We start from the raw sequence: 13,564 nt of genomic DNA, 5'->3' as shown, positions 1-13,564 counted from the left end.
CATTTGCAGCTGTCATTATCCCAACAGCTGGTCCTTGTAATACCCTCTCGCTGTGTTTTCCTATCCCCCTTTTTTGGTTTTATTTCCAGACATTTTACAGATACAATTCAGAAGTTGTCTAAGTGGAAGACAGGGGTGGTTGGCCACCTGTCAAATAATCTGCGCCACTCTCTGGGGGGAAGGCCCTGTCCTCTGAGACAGACTCAGGCTGGCTTTCGCTCCAAGTCAAGTCATTTTAACTTCAGGTCTCATGATGTTTTTACTGCTACCGTACCTAAAAGTCCATACATATTTCATTAGCCATAAAAGTATAATGTTTATCTCTATGTCTAGTGGAGAGAATGATTAGTTCAGTTGAATAATGGAGACCTTAGCAGGAAAGCGCGAGGGATACCCTGTGAAAGAGTGAAGCTCTGTTCCACTGTAATAGAGACACAAATGACCACCCAGCCAGCCCAGTGTCCTTGTGCTCACATCCCCTGGTTATCAGGAGCTGAAAGGAATTAGACATGGCAGAAAAACAAATGCTGTTTATCTGGAACTACAGTATGTTACTGCTCATGGGTTCATTGAATCTAGTTCTGTTTTGACTAGTTCCTGTTTGTTTTAATTAGAGACAAAATAACTACTTGGAAATTCAGGATAGATATGCCAGACTAACCAGCCTGTCTGTACTGCGCACCCTTCGTTTGCTTCCTTTACCAGGGTTTGTTTTTTCTCTCTCTCCAAACACTGAATGGGCTGCTGTACTATTTGTGAGAGCTTTTCTACCACAAGCCAGTGCAGTTAAACGCAAAATGTTGACAGACGGTGCAGAAATGTTAACTTGTTAATTTACAGTTTTTGATTATGTATGTCTTTCAGCACCTGGTCCCCTCCCACCTGTCATACAAGTATTTTACTCTTTTTAATTGACCTTTCTCTGACGAGTACCTGGCAGTCCTGAACCCTGGTTAACTGGTGACTTTCCTGGCAGGACTGAGGGAACAAGGACCTTTACTGAGGGCTCACTGAGACATTAAAAAGTGCTGCATCAGAGAAAGGTACGATATATAGCAAACCCACGTGATTTATAATAGGTAGAGTTTCCTGTAGAATGCCAAAGAGGGCAAGGGGAATAATATTGCTATGACAAAGCCCAAGGAACTGATGGATTTTACAGCTTGGGGTAAATACTTCCTAATGGCAACATAAACAGGGAAAGAAATATGTCAAGATACATTTAAGGGCTCTATTTCTTTTTATATTGGTTTTAAAAATGAACAAAAATATATTCTTTAAGGTCACTGTTATTTGAATTATAATGTCCTCGTCTACATCTGTAAAATGTTTCACTTTGGTCAACTGCACAGTCGAGTTCATTGGTCTTGTTTCATTGTCTTCATAAGCCAGCTTTTCATATAAATCAACATACAACATGCTTTATTTTATTCAACATATACCTATATCACCGCACTATATTCATATAACAGAATTATATTTTAAGCCATGTGTATTTCATGTTGAAGTTAACTGAAAAACCAAAAATATTCAAAATATTCCTTAGGGCGCTACAACTAACATCTGGTGAAAATGTGTTAGCGGCTGAGAGGATTAAAGACCCAGCTGCAAATATGAGCCGAGTGCAAACGGCAGCGTTCAGCACGGCCTCCTCCTAATGAAACTGCGCATCGAATCTATAGCTGGTGTGACCAGAAACCAATGCACATACAAGCTATCAGCTGGTAAATGAATCAGGTGCAAACACACACAAAAAGAAGAAATGCACTGTGCCGAGCTCTCTCTTGTGTTGATCTACCTTTGATGCAAAAGCCTGAGAGAACAATCACTACATTTAAGAAATCTAAATCATTATATCTATATAATGATGCACACACTGCTGCTTGAGTAATTTAACAGCATGTCTGAGACCTGGCTTATTCATTCTTGGCTTTAAGCTGTGCAAACACCATGTCCACCTTGGATCCACACAATCACAATGCATTTCCCCCCGCTTTACTCAGAGGAGGTTATAGATGTCTCCTCTAATCTTTGGTGTCCTGCAGCCACTTTTAGACAAAATAGTGATGAGAAAAATTAATTCAATCATGTTGTTCTCACTGGATAGTAAATCCCCTTGCTGTAGGTCTAACTGGTTGGTTCAGGTAAGGATGGACAGAATACAGAGAAATCAACTGTTTCCACATCTGGAAGCAGATTTTAGTGTGGTTTTCTTCACTTAGCACTCAGAGCCACCCAGTGGCCAGTTTTTGCATAAATTCCTATTGATACCAGAGTCAGTAAAGCATGATGTCATCGCTTCTGCCTGCTATGAGTTCATAATGAGTGGGCTGGAATTTTGCAGTTAATTAATATACAAATAAGTGCACATTGTAATGAAGTGCATTTTAGTGTGCTTCTGGTATGTCACAGCTGGTGCCAAGTTTGAAAATATTCCTGTGATTTCAGTCTCTGTACAATGTCTGCAATGTCTCCATTACATTGTAACATATCCCAGCACTGCCTGTAAGTGTGAGTTAACAATTGCCGACAGGGCAGTGATGTGAGATACGTGGAAAATGTTTTAGTACTCCACTGTGGCCAGTGACTCTTTCAGATTGTGTAACTGTGTGCCAGTAAATACTTAATACACAGCAACAACTATAATGAGTGGTGGCATCGACACTTACATCAACATTTTGCGGCACAGTTACTTGGTGAATTTTTCTGTCATTATTTATGTTGTGTTAAAAAAGCTGAAGATGCTTCAAATCAACACAAATCACCCTTCTGGACTGAACAGTTTAATGTGTACATTTCCTGTGATTCCGAAAAACACTAAAACTTAATTTGGTGTTACTGGTATGTTGCCAAGGGCAAGCTGACATTAATGAGATGGGTCAGAGATGAGCTCTCCTTTAAAGATTGCATGTGAAATGCTCTTTTTACCTAGCAGCTGTCCATAGCACTAGTACCAGGTATCACTATCTCTGGCACTGCCTGCAATGCCAATTAGCCTCCTATCAGACACCCGCACCAGGCCTCCCCTTCTCCAAGTCAACCTTTGGCATCTTCTAAATAACTGACTCATTTGTCACATGAACCGAAATCTTCGCTGTGCATACTCACCAGGGGATCACATGACTATAATGATGATTGGTAATTGCTAGCATGCAGTGCTGATGTTCAACTACAGCACGACATCATTATTAATGATAATCATTACCATTGTTTTTAAGGTCACATTATTTGACATCGCATGGGCAGAGGAGGTGGGGGAAGGGTTCCACATATGATAAATCCTGGATTCATTTGAAAAGAGAAATGATGGAATGCAAAGTTCTTCAGTGATTGCTTTCATGAGCATCTATTTCTCATTTGCATTTCATTCCTGATGTTTTTCTTTCCTTCTATTCCCAATCCCTCTCTCCAGCTGAGAATCTGGTGAACGGTATCCACACCTCTTGTCTGTCAAAGAAAAAAAAACAAACAGGTCAAACTAGAATTTCCTAGATATTATGTTAAGGAAATGTTTAATGGTTTGAAAAATTACAACCTTATCAAGCTTAATGGGAATCTATTGGGGTCAAATAGACTTAATAGGAGGGTTAAATCACACTAAACCTCCTGGTGCTCATCCCTCACATCTAATTAAAATCACTGAAGAAGTTTTCTTTTACCTAATAAAAAGTGGTGACTCTGGCTCATTTCAATTACGATATGATACTGAAACTCATAGTGCAATTTACACCCGATGGTGCTTGCAGATGTCTGGAGATTTAAAGAAATGTTAATACGTTACAATTACATGGTCATTAACATGTACTGACTTTGTAATAATGTTTTTGGATAATGTGTAACTTACCGTAATTAAAGAACTGTGTTTTAAGCTCTTTTATATTGAATAATGCAGGTTAATTAAATAGATACAAATAGACATAACATTCTTAAGCTCTAGACTTAACCTGGGTCTTAAGGTGTTAAAGGTTTGGTACTCCAGTTGTGGCTCCTGTGAATTATATAATCAAATGTAAATTATTTTGTATTGGAAACCTTATCTCCTTATTAATTGTAAAAATAATTGAAATGCGTTTTCCTAAAGGTAATAACGTTGGGGTCTTTTTCAACCATTGTGGTTCTCCTGCTGCATTTATTGGATAGCTATTCTCATGACTATTCAAACATCTCTATAATTTTAAAACTTTTATATAGTGCCATTAACCAGCAGTAAAGAATGATGACAGACCAGAACAACAATTTAATAAAACAAATAATGTTCCCTCAGTATCCTGTAAACAAGCAGCACTTCCAACATTTTTTTTGATGGAGGATTTTAAAGATTAAAAATCCTATTTTCTCAGTTTTTGTATGTTTGTGTGTAAGGAGAGACGTTTGGGTTGATCTCCATATGGACACCTGGAGCAGCTATGTGAATAATGGAAAGGTCATAGAGTGAAGGTCTCATGAAAATACATCATCAAGACTTCTCAAGGGGTCTCTCAGTCACTCTGTTTCCAGTTAGTGTCCCTGGGGTTCAGAGGCTATTCAGAATTCTTATATATGTTTAAATATGCATACATTATATATGCAATGTAACAATATTCGCCCATATCTTGACATCCTCAGTTGAAGATTGTGACATTTCATACTCCATGCATTCATAGGTGTCTTTGGCACAAGTGAATGGCAAACAGGCGGCCTCCCCTCCCTCTATCAGCACTGTACTGAGAGGTGCCACCAGGCTTTCTGGCAGACAGGGGCAGAGGCCAGGCACAGTAATGTGTGTTAATAATGTTCAAGGAGCCAGGAGCCAACATTGAGCTACTTTCTCATTCCTTCCTGATGTGGTCATTCTGCTTACATTTCCCCAATAATTTGTGGTTTGCACACAACTTTAACCACCATTTACAAGGGTTTCCTGACAAGGGAATCTAACATTTTAAAGTGATAAAAAAACACACAACATCCCCCACCTGAAGAATTCAAAAAGCTGGAATAGTTTAACCCAGTTCACCTGACATTCCCCACACTGTGATCTCAAAGGTGATCTACAGGCAAGAATGCTTCTGTTCAGAAGGATGCATGGCCTAGGATTGCATTCGTTTGCTTCTGACATCACTTCTGATCCATGTACTCTCTCAGTCACAATAAGCTTTGATAGATGGAATATTAAACTAATTTTGATTTTCAATTGATTCCCAACAGATGATACCATGTGTATGCTTGTTTAGTGACCAATAACTCCCATGTGCATAGTTTTAGTAAAGCACTTCAAATATATATTTACCACTATTTATGTTTTCTTTCTTCTTTTCTTGCCGCACACTGTGGTGTAAACAAAGTGAAGTAAGATAATAATGTTTATACCATATTACTTTGTGTCTGTTGTTTTTCCACAATAGAATAATTACTCAAATGAAAGCATTGACCTAGCAAGGGTAGATCCTCCATAATCTGGCCTCGTCTTTCAAAATAAATAAAATGCTGTACATAAAACATTAGAAAGGCTGCCAAATATGCTGCCTGGGTTTTCAAGCTGGGCTTTTGGAAACCGAAATCTATTCTAGAAACAATCTTCCCTGCGAAACCACATTTTTATCATTGCTGGCTGATCGAAAACAAAACCTATCCACAGCACCCCACAAGAATCAAAGCACTTCTTCTAATGATGGCTATTTTATGCATTTCTTCATAAGGTAAATACAAATCCTTTATGATCGTTTGCCAACAGAGAGAGCACATGACATTTTTGTGGCACTAAATGGGTTTGAGATGTGATTTTGTGGTTTTACTTTGTGTCATTAGCAGTGATTTATGTTGTGTTGTAACTTTGGGGATAATCGAGGCATAAAGTATACAGTTCAGTGCTCAAGCCTAGGTTTTCATGTATAATACCACCTGTCGTTAGTGATTACTGGTAGCTGCATGTCAAAAGTCTGAGTCAAATCTGTGTAAAATCTGCACAATGCAAAGAGGTCATGTAATTGAAAAGCAAAGCCTGTTGATGTCTGTTAACCGCGGTTGAAGTGGCAAAACATGTAGGCTTTTAAAAACGAGTGGATGCTACGGAGAGTTTTTTCAAATCTGGAGGTCTTTTAGAAATAAATCTCTTCTGTCTGAAGTTAATGTGTTGTAAATTTGGCAAGGAATCAAAAATCTCTGATAAGTATCACAGTTTAAGTATGAATGCTCTTTCTCTCATCTCTATTAGACAAACATTCCTTATTATTTTCCCCATATAGTTAATATATAGCCTAACAGCAAAGACAGATGACATTTTTAAGCCTCATCATTAAGAAATATCAAAATTATAATCACGTTGTGGCCCTCTGTAGCATATATCAGTTTTGGAAGCACACTGAACTTCATGAAGTCTAAATAATCAGTGATTGCTTTCGGGAGCATCTATTTTCTCTCCTTCTTTTCCCAGTCTCACTCTCTGTCTCAATATACATCAGTCTGCAGAACTCTGATGATGGTGGGATGTAATGTCTTTCACACACACAAAGGGGAAGACATGGATTTACTCAAACAACACAGATTAAAAGTGCATGAGGAGGAAATGAAAGAAAAACTGAAACCAAGGACAAGATTGATTCATACATGCAGATCTCCGATGAGGGCTGCTACCTGGTATTTGAGCTTGCTGCACACAGGGAGGGGCCCTCAGAGGAGCCTCGAACATCATCAATCTTAAGATCACATTTCCTCCTTAAACTCTCAGCTCTGAGATGAAAATATATTGAGTAAGGTATCTGACTTGTTAATAAACCCAGGGTTGTAAGCTACCTCCTTATATTTGCAGTGCACCACAAAATTAGGTGCTGTCAGAAGGAATGATAAGATAAATCTGAAGTCATCAGAAGAATACTCGGGACAACGTGCTTTTACAGCTGTAAATACACTCACCTAAAGGATTATTAGGAACACCATACTAATACTGTGTTTGACCCCCTTTCGCCTTCAGAACTGCCTTAATTCTACGTGGCATTGATTCAACAAGGTGCTGAAAGCATTCTTTAGAAATGTTGTCCCATATTGATAGGATAGCATCTTGCAGTTGATGGAGATTTGTGGGATGCACATCCAGGGCACGAAGCTCCCGTTCCACCACATCCCAAAGATGCTCTATTGGGTTGAGATCTGGTGACTGTGGGGGCCAGTTTAGTACAGTGAACTCACTGTCATGTTCAAGAAACCAATTTGAAATGATTCGACCTTTGTGACATGGTGCATTATCCTGCTGGAAGTAGCCATCAGAGGATGGGTACATGGTGGTCATAAAGGGATGGACATGGTCAGAAACAATGCTCAGGTAGGCCGTGGCATTTAAACGATGCCCAATTGGCACTAAGGGGCCTAAAGTGTGCCAAGAAAACATCCCCCACACCATTACACCACCACCACAAGCCTGCACAGTGGTAACAAGGCATGATGGATCCATGTTCTCATTGTGTTTACGCCAAATTCTGACTCTACCATCTGAATGTCTCAACAGAAATCGAGACTCATCAGACCAGGCAACATTTTTCCAGTCTTCAACTGTCCAATTTTGGTGAGCTTGTGCAAATTGTAACCTCTTTTTCCTATTTGTAGTGGAGATGAGTGTTACCCGGTGGGGTCTTCTGCTGTTGTAGCCCATCCGCCTCAAGGTTGTACGTGTTGTGGCTTCACAAATGCTTTGCTGCATACCTGGGTTGTAACGAGTGGTTATTTCAGTCAAAGTTGCTCTTCTATCAGCTTGAATCAGTCGGCCCATTCTCCTCTGACCTCTAGCATCAACAAGGCATTTTCGCCCACAGGACTGCCGCATACTGGATGTTTTTCCCTTTTCACACCATTCTTTGTAAACCCTAGAAATGGTTGTGTGTGAAAATCCCAGTAACTGAGCAGATTGTGAAATACTCAGACCGCCCCGTCTGGCACCAACAACCATGCCACGCTCAAAATTGCTTAAATCACCTTTCTTTCCCATTCAGACATTCAGTTTGGAGTTCAGGAGATTGTCTTGACCAGGACCACACCCCTAAATGCATTGAAGCAACTGCCATGTGATTGGTTGGTTAGATAATTGCATTAATGAGAAATTGAACAGGTGTTCCTAATAATCCTTTAGGTGAGTGTATATCTACATTAAACTAAGTTCTTAAGTAGAAGTAGAGACTGTTGATACGCAAACTGTACTTTACTACAGGAAATCCGGGCTCTCTACATTACAGTGACAAGAAAGTGTTAGGCTGAAAGATATTATTAAGAAGATTAAAATAGATATTAACATTTTCTTTCATGGGAATTTAAGTGTAGTCTATACCTTAACCCTATACTTGAGACAAGCCATACTTTAACAGTTAGGTTTGACAAAGGGTTTGGGCTCATGTTTGTAGATGGCTTGTTCATGTCTGAGAACTCTGCAGTAAAACTCGGGTACGATTTACTTATTGAGTGAGAGTTAGTGCTAGAGTTGGGCTGCTTAATAAGGAAAACACCTAAAGATATGATTGCTTTTTCGCACAACATTTGGTTTTTTATGGTATTGTTTTTTGATTAGTTCAGGCAATGTTTGGACTATAACTATATTTTCCACAAGATAGAAAGACAAAAATGATTACCTCTGTCAAGTAGTCTGATTTCACACACACACACACACACACACACACACATCCCTAAAAATATAATGCCTGTTGTTTTTTTTACTGCTTTTTAGCATTATGAGAATAAATCAGCCTTAATGAATAGCAGGTATTTAAATTTGGAAAATGCACTGTACTTACTGGAAGTTACATCAGGGATTTTTAAAGCTTAATTTGCTGTGAGCATTATCCACCCTTTGAATCCTGTCCAATGTAATTCATGGTAGATGGCTATGACATCATATTAAGAATTGTACATTAGAAATGCATCTAAATCAAAGTTCTATAAATGCAAGCGCATGCCCACCAGTTTGTCAGTATAGATGGTGGGTTGTGTTGTTAAAAAGCAGTTGTTTTCTTTTCTTTCCGATGATGGCGTTGAAAGTTGTGATCCCAGGCATGTTTCTGATGATCCTACATATAATGAAGTTCTCAGATCACACTTTCTCAGCCCGTGGTGTGTTTCGCCGATACAGAATATATATTTTTCATTCCCTTGTGTGTTCCACAGTGGTTTACCCATTCCAGATGCTTCCAGACTCCTAATCTCAATTAGCACGTTTAACTAAAAATAAAGAAAATGAAATAAAGGCCAATTAAATCTGAAGCTCCTAATCAACAGCACTTATTCTAATGCAAGACAGCTGTTGCAGTTACACCCTTTGCAGGCTACCTCAAAAATGCTAAGCTGTTGCATTTTGTAAATGGGACTGCAGTGTTTGTGCATTCAAGGCATTGGGCCTGGAAAGAAATGTTTAAACTGGTTGCTCCGATGTCTCAGCTGCCATTTATTAGAGAGCTGCACCCTGGTTATCGTTCTGGTCACCGAGAACAGAGTCGATAAGATGCCACTATGCCTGAGAAAATGATGCTTAGTGAAACATGAGTTCTGTCATATTCACTAGTCTGTAAAGTTATTTAAAAGCAGTGTGTTGCTGTTTCACTGAAAAATACTCATATGTTTTATGGTAGATACAGAGGACACACAAACCAACAAACACAGACCTCCCAACTGAGGGCTCGATCCACACAACTTCTCATTCCTGCTGACAGGGGAGTCTCTCATCTCAAATGATAGCAGCCCATCAGATAATATAATACAGAAGCAGACTGTTGATGAGTTACAAATACCCTCTCGGTGATCTTTATGCTGCTCCCTTCAGTTATGTGGTGTATACGCAGCACTGACTTCATCTGTCATTCAGCTTCCTTAGCCATAAACCAGATGATGAAAAATATGAATTTGTTCTGTAGGGGAGATGCAGCCTTTAGTTCTGAGATCCCCACTATACTGCCAGGAGCCATCCACATCATTTACATTGCTAAGTGAATCACTGAGCCACTTACAAAGAAATAAGTAGATTATATGATTTTAGCTTAGAGACACTACAATTGAATCTATGAAACTCCAGCTACTCAAAAGGATAATTAACTTGTAACTTTATGCAACTCTGTGAACGAGCCAGGAAGTTTACCAATCTGGCGGTTCTGCTTCTCATAACCGTGATCCCACATTGGAGTTGAATAAAAGAACCCAGCATTATGGAAAGACAGTGACAAGGTCTGAGATCTGTGGCCACTACGTAATTCCTTACTGCAAACCTCTTTTTATCTGAACCATACCCTACCAGACACAACGTACAACGAAGTAAATGAAAACCATATCTCAATTGCCGGATGAACTCGATTTGTCATTGCACTTATTGTCTGTACGAGCACGATTTACATTTCAAAGTGATACTCGATATCTTATCAATTTGAATTACAGTCAGAGTTATAACGAATCTGGAGCTGTGCTCTTTATCTCCGTTTTGATTACAGCGACTGAAATCTTCCCAGAGCCTCGGCCCCGGCTCGGCCTCACATGAGACACCGCCGCTGCTCAAACTTGCATTAAAATTCCTACTCATTTACAGTGAAAGATAATATTCCATATTTATCCTTATGGCTGGCGCGGTGCCAGGGCTGCGCCACTCATGAGGACCGGTATATCAACACGCAGCTGGGAGGGAGAGCTTTGGCGCTGACAGGAGCCCACAGCCCGCTTCCTCTGGCTGGAACATGTGATTCATCTCTTCAGCCGCGCAGGCCAGAGAGCAAGGCCAGGCATTTGGAGAGAAAAATCTCACTTAAGCCATTCACCTGACAGGATATCCTACCCAGCTAGCTCTAGCACTGCTGCAACTGGCCTGGTTCACTTCTGTGTAATCTTTACTACTTATTTACTAGTGTGGGTAGTTTTACAGGAATCTCAAACAAAACCAAACAAAAAAAACATTTGACACATTTGAATCCCATTATTACACTCCGTTATAAGCTAGCACCAATCCTGGGCATCCTTTATAGTTCAGGGCCCCACCAAACACCAAGGGACCGAATGCCAGTAGGATTATGGGTAATTATAATGCTCTTCTCCCAGGCAGCCTGTTTATATGTAAACACCAGGATGCTTGTATTTAGCACATGCATCTTTTCAAGAGCCATTGTCTAGACTCCTCTCAACAATGTTTATAGCTTGGACCTGACAATCTGATCAATGTGTGGTTTTTTTTATACTGCTTTTTTTCGGTGACGTTTGTTACAGACACAAACTATTAAATAATCAGTTTTTCGTGTACAGTTTTTGCACTTCTTCTTCCTTCATAGGCTCCAAAATATCCATCGTAATGTCTTGCTTCATGCAGAATATTCACACACCCCATTTTACATTCATACTGTTATAAAGCACAATCTTGCCAAAAATGTTCTTTTTTTGTTTTAATTGGTCCAAGTTTTCCCTCTGTACGTGACTGCTGCCCTAACAAGAACAATGTCTGCATTATGTTTTCTATCCACGAAAGGGAAAAAAGAGCATCATTGAAAACGGCAAAAGGTAAAAGATTTACATTGTGCAATTGGCTGCAACAGCAGCGGTCTTCAGCGGCGACAAATTCAAATGAAACACTTAAGCCATTGCTTAGAATGTACTGTTGGTACTTAGTTACAATGAGGGCCCTAAATTGTGAGTGTAATGATACTGTTTGGCTTTCTAATGGGTACACTTGAACTTTCACCCCCATGGCAGCACTTTAATAGTGATGAGGCATTCAATCATTGTACTTCAGACCAAATAAAAACTAAATGTGCTTCTGCTGGGAAATTTTTAACTGACAGGACGATTCCCTTTTCCTTTGTCCCCGGATGAAATTGATTAAAAGGTGTCAGACGGGAGAATATGGGGGCACAATGCAGCTCATTGGTGATATACAGCCCAGTGGCATTTGAGTGTGAAGACTGGGGATTTGTGATGGTTAAGGGGAGGGATCGAGGAAACTTGGTGCAGACACTCACACACACACACAAAGGGAATTACTGCCCAGATTGAATTGTTAATTCCTCAGAAAAGAATCCTGAAAATTGACTTTGTTGAAGCTAGTCCCTTGGGGTTAAAAAAAAAAGTCAATGGCATGTTTGAAGCTTTTTATTAAATCAAACTGTTTAAGCTCCTCTTATTAATTAGCTTTTGAAAATTCCAGTGGAATTTAGTTCGCCAAGTAGGAGTTCTCTATGACTATTACTGACACTAATAATTGCTTTTGAAATATTTGAAGTTATATTTATATATCATTTTAGATATTCTGGAATGTAGAAATCAGATTGTTATACTGGTTTGGACATTCAGTTCACTGCTCATAATGTAACAATTATATGTTATTTGCCTTTAAAAGGCTAATTCTGAAAAAGCCAGTGATTCTGTAAGAATTGCTATATACATGTACAGTGAACCTGCCTTCATTTGGATTGCTCTTGAAACGTGTAATTGCTGAAGGGAGTGGTTACACAGTCCAGCACTGGACCTTCTTAGAAACCTTTGTGTTTCAAAAATGTAATGAAGGCAAGAGAGATCCTCTTGTTTTTCACTGCTGAGCTGCTCCAGATGCTGCAAATTGTGTAAAATTGGACCAGATTAAGCAAAAGTTTTATAATACTGACTGCTGTTTGTGAAATATAGCTGCACTAACGTTTACAGCACTATCGACCCGAGTCACTCTTTAACCCTTATATGCAGAGGTGAAAGGCTAGATGAGAACCATCTGAACTTTCCAGCATTAAACTATAAATGAGGAAAAGGTTTCCCTGTGTCATTCCAGATCGCATAGAAAATATATTGTACAGTAGCAGACCTATATATCCAGATATACCAAAACTTTCCAAGACGTTGATTTTTGTTTTTGTGAACTTTTGAAGGATGATATTATAACACCAAGGGAAAAGAGTGCATTTTGGCCTGACCTGCTTGTTCTCTGCCAGGCCATCTGCTGTGAGATCTGAAGCCAGTGAATCTCTACTGGGGTTCACGTCGAGCCCTCTCACACAATCAGAGCTCCTGACCTTCTGAGACCAGGGGTCGACACACTGGGGAATCTGAATGAACACTAATGGAGCTTATTGGAAGTCATAAGACACTGCAACTTCCCTCCTAATTAAAATGCTCATGGACGAAAGGAAAAGCGCTAATAAACTAATCAGCACACCGCATAATTGTAGCTCTCCAGGTGAGTCTGGGTTGCAAATCAAAGGGGTAAAAGGCAGGAGGGCAGTGGGTCTTATTTTCCACCTCGCTGTTACAATAATGCCTGACCGAATTTTAATTCAGGGCAGTCGACACCAATGTTGAACTAGCAATTAGGTATCTTAAAGTATATCTGTGGTAGGCCACTTTTTCCAGCCAAACTTTTGTAAACATTCCTTAAAATGGACTGTTCATGTTACATCGACAGGATTGGTGAAAACAGAGAATAGAAAGTAGGCAATACAGCCCGTGACACGATGAGACAGCTGCCCCGTGGTGCAGGGCTGTGGTTTTGGATGGAGTCACAGCAACACTTGAGGAATTGGGTGCTTGTTTTGTTGCCATCCATGAGAACCGTGGGGATGAGTGCTCGAAACCTATCATCACAGATTGCCAAAGAGGA

The sequence above is a fragment of the Amia ocellicauda genome, chromosome 21 (genome assembly GCF_036373705.1).
Source record: "Amia ocellicauda isolate fAmiCal2 chromosome 21, fAmiCal2.hap1, whole genome shotgun sequence".
In the NCBI taxonomy this organism is placed as follows: Eukaryota; Metazoa; Chordata; class Actinopteri; order Amiiformes; family Amiidae; genus Amia; species Amia ocellicauda.
The sequence above is the reverse complement of the archived record's forward strand: the minus strand, read 5'-3'. Positions refer to the sequence as shown.